At 42.6% G+C, this 19,761-nt stretch overlaps 1 protein-coding gene across 22 annotated transcripts in view; it reads left to right on the forward strand.

Moving 5' to 3' along the window:
* The window catches only part of LOC118385851 (microtubule-associated protein 2-like), a 170,954-nt gene that overhangs the window by 48,817 nt on the left and 102,376 nt on the right, over positions 1 to 19,761 (forward strand). For 18 of the 22 annotated variants that reach the window (XM_052522665.1, XM_052522674.1, XM_052522676.1 and 15 more), the window contains 2 exons: positions 2,919 to 3,002; positions 19,250 to 19,385. The gene's annotated coding sequence lies outside the window, so the exon portion shown is untranslated. The remainder of the gene's footprint in view (positions 1 to 2,918; positions 3,003 to 19,249; positions 19,386 to 19,761) is intronic. The other 4 variants (XM_052522666.1, XM_052522667.1, XM_052522669.1 and 1 more) reach the window with 2 other exon arrangements.

Raw genomic sequence — 19,761 nt, forward strand, 5'->3', positions numbered from 1 at the left:
GAATCCAGTGGGTTCTGTTAGTCTTTACTAGTTGATTCTAAGATTTGTATTTGATCATCTATCTGTTTTTGCTGTTTGTTCTTTGTTATAGAGCCAAAAAGATTGGAGAAGTGGTTTATCCATACATCTCTGTTTTGGATAGATAATTCTTCGTGTTGTTGTTTGTTTAGAGTTTTCCAATTTTCCCAGAAGTGGTTAGATTCTTTGGATTCTTCAATTACATTGAGCTGATTTCTGACGTGCTGTTCCTTGTATTTCTGTATTGTTTTAGTGATTCACCATGGTGACGGCGTACACTCTGGGTCTCTTTTTCTGTGTCTCCTATGTTTTTGGTTGGATAGGTTTCTCAATTTCTTTCTTAGGTTTTTGCATTATTCATCAAACCATTTGTTGTTGCTGTTAATTTTCTTAGGTTGTCTGCTTGAAATGTTTTGATTTTATAGGGAAGCTGAGAGGTCAAATGTACTGTTTAAAGTTACACCTTTCTTGTTCAGGAAATTTTCTAAAAGGGATTGAATTTGTTGTTGCCTAATAGTTTTTTGGTAGATTTACACACTACTTTCATTCCGTCTAGAGCATTTCTTAATATTATTCAGTTCCTTTGGCTTTGATGCTTCATGATTGAGCAAAGCTATGTGTAAAGGGCGGCAGCGTAGCCTAGTGGTTAGAACGTTGGACTAGTAACCGTAAGGTTGCGAGTTCAAACCCCCGAGCTGACAAGGTACTAATCTGTCGTTCTGCCCCTGAACAGGCAGTTAACCCACTGTTCCCAGGCCGTCATTGAAAATAATAATATGTTCTTAACTGACTTGCCTGGTTAAATAAAGGTAAAAAAAAAAGTAGAGTGTGATTTTGCTGTGATCTGATAGAGGTGTCAGTGGACTGACTGTGAAAGCACTAAGAGACTCTGGGTTGAGGTCAGTGATAAAGTAGTCTACATATGATCTATAGGTGTACCGACCATAGGAGTCCCCTCGAAGCCTACAATTGTCTACGTAATACCCAGCATCCTACAGAGCTGCAGGAGTTGTGACCTGTTTTTGTTGGTTATGTTGTCGTAGTTGTGTCTAGGGTGGCATATGGGGAGGGAATGCTGTTCCCTCCAGGTAGGTCTTTGTCCCCCTGTGTGCTGAGGGTGTCAGTTCTGGCATTTAGGTCGCCACAGACTAGTACATGTCCCTGAGCTTGGAAATTGTTGATCTCCCACTCTAGGATGGAGAAGATTTCAGCATTAAAGTATGGGGATTCTACTGAGGGGGTATAGGTAGCACACATTAGAACATTTTTCTCTTGTTGAGATAATTTCCTTATTAATTTCTAGCCAGATGTAAAATGTTCCTGTTTTTACTAATTTAATAGAGTGGGTTAGGTCTGCTCTATATCAAATTAGCACACCCTCTGAACAGTGTCTATTTTACCATGTAAATCTTGGTGGGGCAACTCCCCCCCTTATTTTTTTAGATGCATGCCAGCAAAGCCACTACACAACAAAACACTAAACAATACATTAATTGCATTATAACAGCAACAAGCGGTGCCCACCACCCAAACGGTGCCTTACCACCGCTACACCTGGCTATCAGCGGAACCTTATCTGGCAACGAAACAGTTCATTCAGCCTCGTTTACTGCCTTTAAAAAAACATAGCTGATATGGCTGACCATATCTCCCTGGCATATTACATTATTTATGCAGCAGCATATAAGATATTTTTGGACACACCTTGTTGTGCACGGTGGTCCTTCGTTGGCACATTTTGTCATCAAAGGAAAAGTTGAGTTGGAATACTGTTCAAAACGTATTTTCCCACTGCAATGCTTGCGGTTAGCCACCGAAATGTGCAATTTCCAACTTGTGTAATTATTATGTACAATGGCCGATGAGCACCGATACGTTTTATCTATATTTTCTCTTCATTATTTCTCTTCATATGACAAGGATTAAAAATGATTTGCCAGTACACTTGATTCACGATGACGACTGCTAGCTAAAATTGTAAAAGTAAAATGGTGACATGATCAGTCCAATCAAAGCATGATCTGACATAATTTCTGTGGCCAATGACCTTGAACCTTCTTTGAAGGACACTTTAAATATAACTCTATGGTAGGACCCAAAGGGCCAACATTTTGGATGTCTACCATTACGAAAGTACTGAAGCTAGGCGATTGTGCAATGTCCCTATGAGTGAAAGAATACTTAGCCAATCCCGGCGCAATTATGTTATTTTCTGCTGGCTCACCTCACCACCACAGAAAGTACTGAGCAAGACTGAAACACCTGCATTTTGGACCTGACAAAAAAGAGACCATGGTTGTATGCGGATTTATTAACTCAATTATATATATATATATATATATATATATATTTTTTTTTTTTTTACATTGTTTGCAAGTGGCACGTATTAATGGTAAAATAACATGCAAGCCCCCCCATTTTTTTAAACAAATATATATATATCTATATTTTTTAAATTACAAAAAATGTGGGCCTCAAAACAGGTTGAATGACAGGTCGCCACTGCCCCTGAGTCTCTTCTCTGCTTCACATCTGGTAGTTTGCTGGATGGGACTACCAGCTCTCTGTAACCTAGAGGGCAACCATTGGGTCCGTCTCCTTTATACCGTGTTTCTTGTAGAATGACAATGTCTGTGTTTTCAATTTATTTGATGAAGTCTGGGTTCTTGCTCTTTAGGCCAACAGCAGATGACCTCAGGCCTGGTATATTCCAGGAAGAGATAGTAAAAGCTTTGTGTTCCATAGTGTTTAGCATTGTTTTTGTGTGGTTTAGGCCCGGACCATCACAGCAGGTGTGAGCAGAGCATGTTGAGCGTCTCTTTCTGTCTCTCTCTCTATTTCTCCCTGTCTCTCGCTCCTTCTCTGATATCTGTCTCTCTCTCTGATATCTCTCTCTTCAGGTCTCTGAACGTCTCTGAAATATTTTTTTTCTCCTCCGCGTGCTGAAAGGAAAACGGTTATCCTCTCCTCTCCTCTCTCATCAGGTATGTCTATCTCTTTCTCTCCCTCATGCTCTCTATCTTTCTCTCTATATACAGTTGACAGAACAAGTATTTGATACACTGCCGATTTTGCAGGTTTTCCTACTTACAAAGCATGTAGAGGTCTGTAATTTTTATCATAGGTACACTTCAACTGTGAGAGACGGAATCTAAAAATCCAGAAAATCACATTGTATGATTTTTAAGTAATTAATTAGCATTTTATTGCATGACATAAGTATTTGATACATCAGAAAAGCAGAACTTGATATTTGGTACAGAAACCTTTGTTTTCACTTACAGAGATCATACGTTTCCTGTAGTTCTTGACCAGGTTTGCACACACTGCAGCAGGGATTTTGGCCCACTCCTCCATACAGACTTTCTCCAGATCCTTCAGGTTTCGGGGCTGTCGCTGGGCAATATGGACTTTCAGCTGCCTCCAAATATTTTCTGTGTTCAGGTCTGGAGACTGGCTAGGCCACTACAGGACCTTGACATGCTTCTTATGGTGCCACTCCTTAGTTGCCCTGGCTGTGTGTTTCAGGTCGTTGTCATGCTGGAAGACCCAGACATGACCCATCTTCAATGCTCTTACTGAGGGAAGGAGGTTGTTGGCCAAGATCTCGTGATACATGGCCCCATCCATCCTCCCCTCAATACGGTGCAGTCATCCTGTCCCCTTTGCAGAAAAGCATCCCCAAAGAATGATATTTCCACCTCCATGCTTCACGGTTGGGATGGTGTTCTTGGGGTTGTACTCATCCTTCTTCTTCCTCCAAACACGGCGAGTGGAGTTTAGACCAAAAAGCTCTATTTTTGTCTCATCAGACCACATGACCTTCTCCCATTCCTCCTCTGGATCATCCAGATGGTCATTGGCAAACTTCAGACGGGCCTGGACATGCGCTGGCTTGAGCAGGGGGACCTTGCTCAAGCCAGCTGCAGGATTTTAATCCATGATGGCGTAGTGTGTTACTAATGGTTTTCTTTGAGACTGTGGTCCCAGCTCTCTTCAGGTCATTGACCAGGTCCTGCCGTGTAGTTCTGGGCTGATCCCTCACCTTCTTCATGATCATTGATGCCCCACGAGGTGAGATCTTGCATGGAGCCCCAGACCGAGGGTAATTGACCGTCATCTTGAACTTAATAATTGCGCCAACAGTTGTTGCCTTCTCACCAAGCTATTTGCCTATTGTCCTGTAGCCCATCCCAGCCTTGTGCAGGTCTACAATTTTATCCCTGATGTCCTTACACAGCTCTCTGGTCTTGGCCATTGTGGAGAGGTTGGAGTCTGTTTGATTGCAATAAAATGCAAATGAATTACTTAAAAATCATACAATGTGATTTTCTGGAATTGTTTTAGATTCCGTCTCTCACAGTTGAAGTGTACCTATGATAACAATTACAGACCTGATTTGTAAGTGGGAAAACTTGCAAAATCGGCAGTGTATCAAATACTTGTTCTCCCCACTGTATTTTATGTATGCGGTTGCAAAAATGCTGTGTCACTGTTACTGTTTCTCAGGCATATGAAGAGTCTCTCTCTCTGTAGGGGAGCTACATGAGCTAGCTGCTAGACTGCCACAGCTACAGGGAGCACTGGCATATTGCTGCTCTCCTTTCTCCTCCATCTCTCTCTATCTGCTCATGTTCTTTCTCACAACCTCTCTTCAATTTCTTTCTCACACCCGCTCCTTTACTGCTGTTCAGTGTTTGGGTTTGCGGCAATTATTGAGGATCATTTAGTTGTGGCCAAAGAAATTATGGTAGTGTACTGTTTGACATTGAGAAGGCCTTTTAAGTGTGTGTGTGTGTGTGTGTGCGTGCGTGTTAGAGACAGACACTGTGTGCCAAAATGACAGTGAGGGGGACTGACAGCCCAAGTGCAGCCAGGACTTTGTCTAATTGGTGTATGGAGGACGACCGAATACACACAACTCCCTCAAGGTTTAGATCAAACAGCAGGTGAATAGTGTCTTTGTCTGCTGATGGGCTGCTGATATGTTGTAACAACTCGTCCCTTCATGTTGAACTGTTCTTGGTGGCTGAACAGATTGGAGAACCCATCACACCAGAGAGAGAGAGTAGCACATTTTCCCAGATCAGAACAACATAATATTTTATTAGAGGACGAGAGGAGAGGGCCAGCCTGCCTGTGTGCCTCCATGCATGTGAGTGTGCATGCTTAGGTGCATGTGTGTTGAGTGTGTGTGAGAGAGACTATGTGTGTGTGTCTGTGCATGCATCATGCCAGATACACTCCTTATTGACACAACAGCAATTAGACCCTCTGAAGCTGCCTGTCTGGCAAACCCAAGGGGTGTGTGTGTACACAGAGGTAGCCAACCGGTTACTCTGTAGAAACGGAGAGATGGGATTGTCAGCAATTGCAGCAGGGAGAGCAATGATGTAATGTCCTAGAATGGGCCACTTTTGGTATCCCCCTTTTTCTCCTCCTCTCTCCCTCTCTTTCAGACTCCCTCTCCCCTTTTCCCTCCTTCTTTATCTCCCCACCCCATCTTTCTCCATCTCTCTCCCTTTCTAACTCTCTCTCCCTCCCCCTCTTTCATTTTCTCTCTCTCTGCCTCACTCCCTCTCCCTCCCCCTCTTTAATTTTCTCTCTCTCTGCCTCACTCCCTCCCCCTCTTTAATTTTCTCTCTCTCTGCCCCACCCCCCTCCCCTCACCACACACAGTTAAGCAGGAACATGGGTTGCAGCTCTATGCTTCTAGCTAGCTGGTCTGGTACTTCATGGGACGGATGTACTAGGCCTAATACACATCTAAACCCATTCTCCACCTGCTCACCGTCTGTAGGCCTACCCTGTGTGGTCTTTGCTGGAGGCCTGGTGATGGGGTGATATAATTCCATGGGCCTTGTGGTTTGATAATGATTTTATCCCATGGGCCTTGTGGTTTGATAATGATTTTATCCCATGGGCCTTGTGGGTTGATGATGATATTATCCCATGGGACTTGTGGGTTGATAATGATATCATCCCATGGGCCTGGTGGGTTGATGATGATATTATCCCATGGGACTTGTGGGTTGATAATGATATCATCCCATGGGCCTGGTGGGTTGATAATGACATTACCCCATGGACACCGTGGGTTAATAATAATATCAAGCCTCTGGTGGTGAAGATTACTTCGTAGAGGGAGAGGAAGTCACACTGGGTCATCAAATACAGTACATCATTCCACAGCGTGATCCTAGTGTATGATCCCATGCTGGCTCTGGGTGAGCCACAGAGCTAGGCTACTCCAGGGAAGGCATGCCTGCTGAGGGTGATTAATGATTTGAGGTAATCAAACATAATAATTTATTCTCCTTATAATAGCTTAACTATTATAGATCTGCCATGTTTTTTTTTCTTCCATTAAAAAAATAATTAATACATTTGAATTGGTAGTAAATTGCACTGCACTTAAGTTTTGTGCCCATAGAAATAGAAATGTATAGTAATTCTACTGTAATGGTTGTGCCTTTATCTGGAGTTGTTAACATATTACAAAGGGAAACCCAGCCGTGAGATGCCTAGTGATGCAGAACTACCAAACGAGCTACACCGAACAAAAATATAAACGCAACATGTAGTGTTTCATGAGCTGAAATAAAAGACCCCAGAAATTTTCCATGTGCACAAAAAAAGCTTATTTATCTAAAATGCTGTGCACAAATTAGTTTACATCCCTGTTAGTGAGCATTTATCCTTTAATCAGCATGATCATCACACAGGTGCACCTTGTGCTGGGGACAATAAAAGGCCACTCTAAAATGTGGAGTTTTGTCACACAACACAATGCCACAAATGTCTTGGGTGAAGTGTACAATTGACGTGCTGACTGCAGGAATGTCCACCAGAGCTGTTGCCAGAGAATTGAATGTTAAGCCGCCTCCAACATAGTTTTAGGGAATTTAGCAGTACACCCAACTGGCCTCGCAACTGTAGACCACTTGTATGGTGAGCGGATTGCTGACAGAGTGCCCCAAGGTGGCAGTGGAGTTTTGGTATGGGCAGGCATAAGCTACGGACAATGAACACAATTGCATTTTATTGATGCCAATTTGAATGCACAGAAATAACTTGACAAGATCCTCAGGCCCATTGTGAGGCCCATTTGTTTTAAATCTGTATGCAACAGATGCGTATCGGTATTCCCAGTCATGTGAAATCCATCAATTAGCGCCTAATGAATATAATTTAATTAACTGATTTCCTCATATCAACTGTAACTCAGAAATTGAAGCATGTTGTGTTTATATTTTTGTTCAGTATAAATACATTTTATGCTCACTTTGAGTACAACACAGTCTTGTGTGAAAGCACCTGTTGTTCAGGAGGACTGTGATCTCACCCTCCATGGCCATTGTGATGCCATTCAGAGTGTCTTGAAGTCAATAAAAGCGGCTATAATAGCTGATGTTCATAGCTAGCTAGCTAATATTGACATGTAACAGTCATGTGTTTAACAGTACATTTCTTCAATTTCTTGTGGATGAATGATTCATTGGTGGAAGCAATTAAAACCACTGTTCTGAACTAATATTTACACCAAACGTTTTAGGGTCCATACACAGATCGGCTACATAGATAGCTACACATCCATAGGCATACATGTATTTGTAATCCTCCACTACACAATAAGCAAGAAAAGAGCTAGCTACCTTACTTGAGCTTCTTGCATGGTGAATATCAGGCAAGCTTACACAATTGTACATTACATTTTGCAGTAAATACTTTTGCTAGCTATATTTTTTACATCCACTGTTTCACAAGACGACAATCCACATATCTTTAAGATACTTTATAATTTCTCTCCTTCATGAGGAGGGAGGATAAAGGAAGTTCATAGAAGAAACAAGGGTAGCAGACTATCAGTAACATTTCAACTAACTATCTACTAACACCCCAACTCGAGGTCTAACCCTAACCCGTATCCTAACTCAAACTTAACCATAACCCTTTTTCCAAACCTAACGCTAACCGTAACCGTAGCAAGCAGTTGCTTATCAACAGTTTGTTGATAGTATGGCCATCTGTAGCATCTACAGATGAAAAGTCTATACTATCCAAATAAAGTATGACCGTAAGAAGTAATGGTAGACCTACCAATTAGTTATATTGGTTTTACTGATATCAATTTTGTTTTTGAATTATTAAGTGATTCAAATTGGTAACTTACATTCATGTGCATTGTTAGCTATTTAACATTAGCCTTCTACAACAATGTATGAATTAATGGTTGGATTAGAATCTCCATTATAATCATTGGTCAGTATGGAGAATTAAGTAAAACCACAAGTCCAAATCCCTATCTCCATCTATGGTTCATTTAGGAAACAGCCAAACAGAATCTTAACTGGTTGCATCACCAATTGGTATGACAAATGCACCACCCTCGACTGCAAATCGCTACAAAGGGTGGTGTGGACAGCTGCATCACTGGGGCCAAGCTCCCTGCCATCCAGGACCTCTATATCAATCGGTATCAGAGGAAGGGCTGGAAAAATTGCTTAAAACTCCAGCCACCCAAGTCATAGCTTGGTACTGGAGCCATAAATTGTACCGTAGCATCGACTCTCAGACCAACAGGCACCGAGACAGCTTCTACCCCCAAGCCATAAGACTGCTACAGTAAATAGTTAATTAATGGTTAGCCGGACTTCTGCACTGACCCTATTTTTCACTGACTCTATGCACACTCACAAGAGTACAATACAGTGCCTTCAAAAAGTATTCATGCCCCTTGACTTTTTCCACATATTGTTGTGTTACATCCTGAATTTAATATCGATTAAATTGAGATTTTTTTGTCACTGGCCTACAAACAATACCATATAATGTCAAAATAGAATTATGTTTTAGGATTTTTTTTTTTACAAATTCATCTTAAATGTCTTGGGTCAATAAGTATTCAACTAATTTCTTATGGCAAGCCTAAATAGGTTTAGGAGTAGAAATGTGCTTTTAACAAGCACATAATAAGTTCCATGAACTCACTTTGTGTGCAATAGTAGTGTTTAACTAGATTTTTTAATGATTACCTCTGTACCCCTCACACACAGTTATCTGTATGGTCCCTCAGTCGAGCAGTGAATTTCTAACGCAGATTCAACCACAAAGACCAGGTAGGGTTTCCAATGCCTATGCTAAGGGCACCTATTGGTATTCTGTATTTTATTAGGAGCAGCAGCTATTCTTCCTGGGGTCAACACAAAACATTACATTTACATTTAAGTCATTTAGCAGACGCTCTTATCCAGAGCGACTTACAAATTGGTGCATTCACCTTATGACATCCAGTGGAACAGCCACTTTACAATAGTGCATCTAAATCTTTTAAGGGGGTGAGTAGGATTACTTTATCCTATCCTAGGTATTCCTTAAAGAGGTGGGGTTTCAGGTGTCTCCGGAAGGTGGTGATTGACTCCGCTGTCCTGGCGTCGTGAGGGAGTTTGTTCCACCATTGGGGAGCCAGAGCAGCGAACAGTTTTGACTGGGCTGAGCGGGAACTGTACTTCCTCAGTGGTAGGGAGGCGAGCAGGCCAGAGGTGGATGAACGCAGTGCCCTTGTTTGGGTGTAGGGCCTGATCAGAGCCTGGAGGTACTGAGGTGCCGTTCCCCTCACAGCTCCGTAGGCAAGCACCATGGTCTTGTAGCGGATGCGAGCTTCAACTGGAAGCCAGTGGAGAGAGCGGAGGAGCGGGGTGACGTGAGAGAACTTGGGAAGGTTGAACACCAGACGGGCTGCGGCGTTCTGGATGAGTTGTAGGGGTTTAATGGCACAGGCAGGAGCCCAGCCAACAGCGAGTTGCAGTAATCCAGACGGGAGATGACAAGTGCCTGGATTAGGACCTGCGCCGCTTCCTGTGTGAGGCAGGGTCGTACTCTGCGGATGTTGTAGAGCATGAACCTACAGGAACGGGCCACCGCCTTGATGTTAGTTGAGAACGACAGGGTGTTGTCCAGGATCACGCCAAGGTTCTTAGCGCTCTGGGAGGAGGACACAATGGAGTTGTCAACCGTGATGGCGAGATCATGGAACGGGCAGTCCTTCCCCGGGAGGAAGAGCAGCTCCGTCTTGCCGAGGTTCAGCTTGAGGTGGTGATCCGTCATCCACACTGATATGTCTGCCAGACATGCAGAGATGCGATTCACCACCTGGTCATCAGAAGGGGGAAAGGAGAAGAAAAACATGAAAAAAAAAAAAAAAAACATGAAACATGACATAATACAGAACCTTAATAAACAACAGCTCAAGCACCGAACTACATATTTATTTTATATACACTACCGTTCAAAAGTTTTGGGTCACTTAGAAATGTCCTTGTTTTTTGAAAGAAAAGCAATTTTTTTGTCTATTAAAATATCATCAAATTGATCAGATATACAGTGTAGACATTGTTCATGTTGTAAATGACTATTGTAGCTGGAAACGGCAGGTTTGTTTATGGAATATCTACACAGGCGAACAGAGACCCATTATCAGCCACCATCACTCCTGTGTTCCAATGGCACGTTGTGTTAGCTAATCCAAGTTTATAATTTTAAAAGGCTAATTGATCATTAGAAAACCCTTTTGCAATTATGTTAGCACAGCTGAAAATTGTTGATCTGATTAAAAAAGCAATAAAACTGTCCTTTTTTAGAATAGTTGAGTATCTGGAGCGTCAGTATTTGTGGGTCCGATTACAGGCTTGAGTTTCTTCTGGATTTGGGGACTGTGAAAAGTCCCCTGGTGGCATGTCTGGTGGGATAAGTGTGTGTGTCAGAGCTGTGTGTAAGAGCTGTGTTGACTTTGCAAACAATTTGGGATTTCAACACATTAATGATTCTTATAAAAAGTCAGTGATGGGTGGCGCAGTGGGTGGCGCAGTGATCTAGGGCACTGCATCGCAGTGCTAGCTGTGCCACCAGAGACTCTGGGTTCGCGCCCAGGCTCTGACGCAGCCGGCCGCGACCGGGAGTTCCATGGGGCGACTCACAATTGGCCGAGTGTTGTCTGGTTTAGGGAGGGTTTGGCCGGTAGGGATATCCTCCTGTGGCGAGCTGGGCGCAGGAAACAGTGTTTCCTTCGACACATTGGTGCGGCTGGCTTCCGGGTTGGATGTGCGCTGTGTTAAGAAGCAGTGCGGCTTGGTTGGGTTGTGTATTGGAGGACTTTGACCTTTGACCTTCATCTCTCCCGAGACTGTACAGGACTTGCTTTTTGGAGTGTGGTAGATGGGTAAACATTCAAAAAGCACTTTGAACATGGTGTATCAGTATACCCAGTCACTACAAAAATACAGGTGTCCTTCCTAACTCAGTTTCTGGAGAAGAAGGAAACCACTCAGGGATTTCACCATGAGGCCAATGATGACTTTAAAACAGTTACAGAGTTTAATGGCTCTGGATCAACAACATTCTAGTTACTCCACAATACTAATCTAATTGACAGAGTGAAAAGAAGGAATTCTGTACAGAATACAAATATTCCCAAACATGCATCCTGTTTGCAACAAGGCACTCAAATAATACTGCAAAAAATGTGGTAAAGCAGTTAACGTTTTGCCCTCAATAAAAAGTGTTATGTTTGGGGAAAATCCAATACAACACATTACTGAGTACGACTCTCCATACAGTATTTTCAAGTATAGTGGTGGTTGCATCATGTTATGGGTATGCTTGTAATTGTTAAGGACTGGTGATTTTTTCAGTATAAAAATAAATGGAATGGAGCTACACAGGCAAAATCCTAGAGGAAAACCTGGTTCAATCTGTTTTCCAGCAGACACTGGGAGATGAATTCACCTTTCAGCTGGACAATAACCTAAAACATAAGGCCAAATCTACAGTGAATGTTCCTAAGTGGCCGATTTACAGTTTTGACTTAAATGCGATTGGAAATCTATGGCAAGACAAGAACATCTTTGTCTAGCAATGATCAACCAACAATTTGACAGAGCTTGAAGAATTTTGAAAATAAAAATTGGAATATATTGTACAATCCAGATGTGCAAAGCTCTTAGAGAATTACCCAGAAAGACTTACAGCTGTAATCACTGCCAAAGGTGATTCTAACATATTGACTCAGGGAAGTGAAAACGTATGTAAATTACATTTTTCTGTATGACATTTTTAATACAACCAAAAACATGTTTTCTCTTTGTCATTATGGGGTATTTTGTGTAGATGGATGACAAGATAATCTATTTAATCAATTTTGAATTAAGGTTGTAACACAATAAAATGTGGAATAAGTCAAGGGGTATGAATACTTTCTAAAGGCACTGTATACACACTATATACAAACTCACACACGGTACGCCGACACTCACACAAAACCAACACACGTTCACATGTACACACACAACACACATGCATACCAACACTACACGAACACACATACACGCACACACTTTTACACTCATCATATGCAGCTACTACTCTGTTCTTTATTTTATTCTTATTCTTCTCTATCCTGATGCCGAGTCACTTTACCTAGTCATACCCATGCACATTGATTTGGTACTCCCTGTACATAGCTCCATTCTTGTGTATTTGATTCCTCTTGTGTTACTATTGTTCTTTTTACTATATATATTTTTTTAAACTCTGCATCGTTGGGAAGCATTCCATGGTAAAGCCTACACCCGTTGTATTCGGCACAAGTGACTAGGGCTGTTGCGGTGACCGTATTGCCGCCACACCGGCGGTCACGAGTAATGAAAGGCAGTAAGATTCCACTTGACCATATAGCCACGATAATTAGGCTTCTCCAAGATCTGATGCTGCTCATGGTCATTAGTAGCCTAACAAACTTGCTAACTGCCTGGTAGTCAGCACTCTATTGTCCCTCTAATCACTCTGACATCAATGCAAATGTAATCAAAAATCACATCAAACACTTCATGAGAGCCCATGAGTTAATGTTACGCAACATTTCTATAGGCTATGCAATTGTGTGAGAAAACAGTTAGGATCCTCCTCTTTTTAATAGAGGCCATATCAGCCTTCTATAAGCTAGGCCTGGCCTGCTATATTTATTTCTCAACTTTCCTAATATTAAGCACATTGCTTATATTTACAACAGGAGCATAGCCTACATGGATTGCATGAAAATGAACCACCGGAAAAGCGTCCTTCATTCGCTTTTTGCCTATTATGTGCATAGATTTTTCCCTGCTGCCCCTGTATCGATACAGGCGCATGAATATGGGCCATTCTAAATCAAAACAAATTTCACACATATATATTATTTAGATTAAATCAAGAATAGTCTGGTGGGTGACAATTTTAGCCACTTGTGAATGATATATTATCACTTGTGAATGATATATTATCACTTGTGAATGATGCCCAGCAACTTTTTCTAGTCATTGTCACACACCTCATGTAGCCTAGCCCATAGGCCTATATGTTTTGATAAGGTTTGTATCATAACTAAAGTGGCCAAATAATTTCTTAAAATGAAGCACATTAATCCGCTTTACAAGAGGTGTAGAGCCTAACTGGCGTACATAAGCAGTGTGTGAGTTTCAACTTTGAGGAAGATCATTTTCAAAGCCTCCTTTATAATAAAATAATTACATGCATAATTGTATTTGTGGTACATTTTGATAATGGTGTTTTCCGCTAATGGAACGTTCGCGCTTATAATCTACTGCCATGTGCACACTGCTGTGCTTATAATGTGAAGAAATAGCATAATAGTTCATCAAAATTTTAAACTAATCTCTTGCGTCAGCCACATTGTGTAACAAATGTTTTTTGATGCTAGAGGTTGTATTAATTTGGGATCTATCGCATCCCTTAACTATCCCAGACTATGTTTGGAATATTTATTTCTCGCACAAAATAGAATAGGTCGACTTTAGTTTATTTTAGTTCTAAAGAAGCATGATTTGAAGAAAATGTAGTCTATTTCAGAAGAACAGAATAGCATACTCTGAGTTGTCCTGATCCGTCTATGCCATATGGCTGTGGGCTACACTAGCTCATTTAGCAAGCAAGATTTGCTTAGAATTCCGTGGCATTATTTTAAATGATTTAGAGTATGAAGAATACAATTGAACAAAGCTGAATAAATATAACTAATATTTTCTCAAGTATTTGAGGGAGTGCGCACATGCAGCTATTCTGTGTTGAGCAGTTAAGAAATAGGTATTCCTATATGCTTAATTTAGTGTTATTAATGTAGCCCAATGTTTGTAGAAATACTAAAGTTACATTAATAATTCTAAATTAAGCATATAGGAATACCTAAACAGAGTAAATCCTACTCATTTAAAATGAAATATCTTATGTAAACAAACACACCAGCCAAACTTTTAATCAGGTTTTGGAGTCGTCTAAGGCAACGTGCTTCAGATTCATCCTAAGGAGTCTAACAGTGCAAACAAGTAGCTTTCTGCAGTTCAAAGGCAAAGAAAAATTGATCTGTCTTTTCTTCTTCAGAGAGAGAGATCCCTATCCTCCTCCGCCACATTGTAAATTCATGAGCCCTGAGATTTCCTGAAAAAAAAAAAATGCAGGTTCACTTTAACCTCGGCCCCCCTGCGGGCTTCTTTTTACATGGTCTGACAGGTGGCTGCTGGGAGTAGCGGTCCTGACAGGTGGCTGCTGGGAGAAGGGGTCCTGGGGGGATAAGCAGTGTGTGTCTATTTTTGTTAGTGCATGTGTGGGTGTTCATTATGTGAATTATGGATGAGGTTAAGGCAGTGGTAGATAGAAACTTCAAGTTAGGGAAGGAGGAGGATGTCTACTTCCACTGTCCCCTCATGGAGTCTTGTTAGAAACTGTAATAGTGAGCAAAAGTTGTTCCTTTTCTCAGAAACTGTAGCAACCGCACTTACAAACCACCATCACCACCATTTCAAATGTTTTTAGTTTTTATTGAACCTTTATTTAACTTGATAAGTCCATTAAGAACAAATTATTATTCACAATGACAGCCTACCAGAAGGCGAAAGGCCTCCTTCGGGGACGGGGGCTGGGATAAAAAATCACAGCACTAAACATGGTACGAATATTATTAGGCACAGACAACAGCACAAAGGGCAAGACGGTAGAGACAACAATACATCACGCAAAGTAGCCACAACTGTCAGTAAGAGTGTTCATGGTTGAGTCTTTGAATGAAGAGATTGAGATAAAACTGTCCAGTTTGAGTGTTTGTTGCAGCTCGTTCCAGTCGCTAGCTGCAGCGAACTGAAAAGACGAGTAACCCAGGGATGTGTGTGCTTTAGGGACCTTTAACAGAATGAGGATGAGGGCTGCAGTAGAGATCTCAGATAGGGGGGATTGAGGCCAGTACCATCACCAACACTACTCCCCCTGGGATGCGGCACTACTGGCAATAGCATGTAGCTAACGTTAAAGGACTCAGTGGAGATGTGGCCAGTACAACAAGGGCAAGCCCTGTAAAAGCCCTTATGATCTTTTAACCTTCTTTATATTCATAAAGTGCAGTAGAGCACTAACACAACAGTATCTACATTACCGTTACCTTTTATATCACATAAAAACAGTCAAGCATGAGATGTTACGCTAGTTGTCCCCATTGTATTAACTATAGCATCTTCTACTATTCTGTAGGACGTGTTGGCAGCTGTTCACATGAAAGCCTGAATGACACATTTTCATTACATTTAAATAGGTCCTGGGGCCCCACCTGGGTGCACATTTCGCCCTAGTACTACACAGCTGATTCAAATAACCAACTCATCATCGAGCTTTGATTATTGGAATCTGCTGTGTAGTGCTAGTGCATAAAACCAAAACGTGCACCCGGGGGGGTTTAAACCCTGACATTGGGAAACCCTGGGTTAAGCCGTATGATCTCTCAGGATGAAAGCGAGGACAAGTGTGTGAGGGAAACACATGTCGCCTGGCATGTATAGACCTGGCAAACAGAGTGTGAGTGTGTCCCTCAGAGTAGCGTATGTAAGATCACTGCAATAGAGAGGAGGGTGAGACAGCAGTTCACAGGGTGATGCTGGGTGTATGCTAACAACCATCTGCCTTATTCCTACGGCAAGATACACTGCTAAAGGGATGAGTCAACACACACACACACACGTTTGTTTTACTATCCTAACAATACATTCCCATTCAAAATCCTATTTTCCCAAACCTAACCTCAACTTTTAACCCCAATTCTAACCCTATCTCTTAACTTAACCCTACTTCTAACCCTATCTCTAAACCTAACCCATAAGCCTAAAATAGCAATTTCCCTTGTGAGGTCCGGTGAAATGTCCCCACTTATCCAACTTTTACTTGTTTGGCTATCCTTGTGAGGACTTCTAGTCCCCACAAGGATAGTAAAACCAAGAACACACAGAAAACAACCGAGCCACACCCCGAGTGGTCAGAGTAGAGAGACTCATTTAGATGCTGCACACTCTGAAACTCACATAATGACATCCTGAACAGAGCCGTGGCAGAACCAGAGAGAGAGAGAGAAATAGAGAAAGCTCTGTGAGCGCAGGCTATTGCTGGCGTCTTTAGCAGACAAAAGGAGTTGGCAAGACAGCAGAAATAGGGACCAGGCTGAGTTGAGTCTAGTACATTACCAAGAACCCACAGCGCCTGGAGTGGGTTATTGTGTAATGTACTGTGTGTAGCTAGCTGTGTACTTATTCTGTATGTTTGATCAGTGAACATATTGTCTGTCTGAGAGTCTGTTCATGACTGTATGACTCAGTGCTTATGTCTGTTGCTGGTGTTCTGCTTTTACTTTATTCCCACTTTGTCCTGCTGTAAGCTCCGGGACTTTACGGCTCGGCTCTCTCTCATCCAGAACCATTTTGATGGTCTTTGTGACGGGATCGGACCCCGGTCCATCCTCTCTCTGTTTGTTTGTGTGTATGTGTGTCCATGTGAAGTGGGAGTGGATGGGACTGAGGATGGGCCAGTCTCCCGTGCTGACTATGATCCTGGCGTAGGATAGGATGGCTGTCTCTCAGAGGGGATGGGATTGGTATTGATGAACTCAAATCAAATCAGATTTTATTTGTCACCTACACATGGTTAGCAGATGTTAATGCGAGTGTCGCGAAATGCTTGTGCTTCTAGTTCCGACAATGCAGTAATAACCAACGAGTAATCTGACCTAACAATTCCACAACTACGACCTTATACACACAAGTGTAAAGGGATAAAGAATATTACATAAAGATATATGAATGAGTGATGGTACAGAACGGCATCGGCAAGATGCAGTAGATGATATAGAGTACAGTATATACATATGAGATGAGTAATGTAGGGTATGTAAACATTATATTAAGTGGCATTGTTTAAAGTGGCTAGTGATACATTTTTTCCATCAATTTCCATTATTAAAGTGGCTGAAGTTGAGTCAGTATGTTGCAGCAGCCACTCAATGTTAGTGGTGGCTATATAACAGTCTGATGGCCTTGCGATAGAAGCTGTTTTTCAGTCTCTCGGTCCCTGCTTTGATGCACCTGTAATGACCTCGTCTTCTGGATGATAGCGGGGCGAACAGGCAGTGGCTCCGGTGGTTGTTGTCCTTGATGATCTTTATGGCCTTCCTGTAACATCGGGTGGTGTAGGTGTCCTGGAGGGCAGGTAGTTTGCCCCCGGTGATGCGTTGTGCAGATATCACTACCCTCTGGAGAGCCTTACGTTTGTGGGCGGAGCGCTGCTGTGCCTTCTTCACAACGCTGTCTGTGTGGATGGACCAATTCAGTTTGTCCGTGATGTGTATCCGTGATGTGTATCAACTTAAAACTTACTACCCTCTCCACTACTATCCCATCAATTTGGATAGGGGGGTGCTCCCTCTGCTGTTTCCTGAAGTCCACAATCATCTCCTTTGTTTTGTTGACGTTGAGTGTGAGGTTATTTTCCTGACACCACACTCCGAGGGCCCTCACCTCCTCCCTGTCGGCTGTCTCGTCATTGTTGGTAATCAAGCCTACCACTGTAGTGTCGTCCGCAAACTTGATGATTGAGTTGGAGGGGTGCATGGCCACGCAGTCGTGGGTGAACAGGGAGTACAGGAGAGGGCTCAGAATGCACCCTTGTGGGGCCCCAGTGTTGAGGATCAGCGGGGTGGAGATGTTGTTACCTACCTACACCACCTGGGGGCGGCCCATCAGGAAGTCCAGTACCCAGTTGCACAGGGCGGGGTCGAGACCTACGGCCTCGAGCTTGATGACGAGTTTGGAGGGTAATATGTATATTATATGTATGTATATTAATGTATATTAAAATGGTGTTAAATGCTGAGCTGTTGTCGATGAACAGCATTCTCACAAAGGTATTCCTCTTGTCCAGGTGGGCAGTGTGGTTGCGATTGCATCGTCTGTGGACCTATTGGGGGGGTAAGCAAATTGGAGTGGGTCTAGGGTGTCAGGTAGGGTGGAGGTGATATGGTCCTTGACTAGTCTCTCAAAGCACTTCATGAAGACATTAGCTGGTTGGTTTTAACAAGACACTACAGTACCAGATGATAACCCACAATACACAACATGCCATCCAGGGAGCTAGGGTGACTGACAAAACAGTCACTGTAGTTATCACATTTTAGGTAAGACCCCGATGCAGTCAGTGTCTAAGAAACAAAAGTTTAATTCCAAAACAGGGGCAGGCAAACGACAGGTCAAGGCAGGCAGTGGTCATTAATCCAGAGAGGGTGTAACAAAACGAACTGGCAGCAGACAAACAGAGAACACAGGTATAAATACACAGGGGATAATGGGGAAGATGGGCAACACCTGGAGGTGGGTGGAGGCAAGCACAAAGACAGGTGAAACAGATCAGGGTGTGCCAGTAATCAACTGGGCTGGTGGAAGAAATAGTCACTGTAATTCATGCTCATGATCAACTGGGCCGGCTGAAGAAACACTGTGATTCATGCTCATTGATCAACTGGGCCGGCTGAAGAAACAGTCACTGTAATTCATGGTCATGATCTAATCTACTGTTTGTTTATTTCTAACTTCTGGGAGGGAAATAAATATTTAGCCAATATATGAAATAAACAAACAAGGTTTCTGGACTGCACTCAATAATAGGAGGAATCTTTTGGATTAGAACCTTGTTCGTTCTCTTTCTCTCTCTTTTTTTCTCTCCCTCTCATTCCCCCTATCTCCTCCTCTCTTTCTCTCTGTTTGTAAATGTACACACTTCACTGTCGATACAGTGCTTGAGTGTGTGTGTGTGTCTGTGTACCATAGTATATTAGTCCTAGTCTTAAGTAAACTTATTCACCCTTTCTCCTTTCCAGGTGTGAATAGGTTGTTCCTTGGTATCGTATTTCCTTGGTCATCTCTGTCCTGTCCCGTACCGTACTTCTGAAGATAAGAGGCCTCTGTCTGCACCGACCTCAAATCACCACCTCGAGTCTCACACTGCCTTACCAGGTAGACCATTCTGTACTCTGCTGCTCAATGGTTTCCACAGTCTTTAATTGAGATGATCAGAGAGGAGAAAGAGGAAAAGACACACACCAACAGAGAGAGAGAGAGAGAGAGAGAGAGAGAGAGAGAGAGAGAGAGAGAGAGAGAGAGAGAGAGAGAGAGAGAGAGAGAGAGAGAGAGAGAGAGAGAGAGAGAGAGAGAGAGAGAGAGAGAGAGAGAGAGAGAGAGAGAGAGAGAGAGACAGACATAGAGAGAGAGAGGGACAGACATAGAGAGGGAGAGGGACAGACATAGAGAGGGAGAGGGACAGACATGGAGAGGGACAGACATGGAGAGGGACAGACAGAGAGAGGGACAGACAGAGAGAGGGACAGACAGA

The sequence above is a fragment of the Oncorhynchus keta genome, chromosome 7 (assembly GCF_023373465.1).
Source record: "Oncorhynchus keta strain PuntledgeMale-10-30-2019 chromosome 7, Oket_V2, whole genome shotgun sequence".
Lineage (NCBI taxonomy): Eukaryota > Metazoa > Chordata > Actinopteri > Salmoniformes > Salmonidae > Oncorhynchus > Oncorhynchus keta.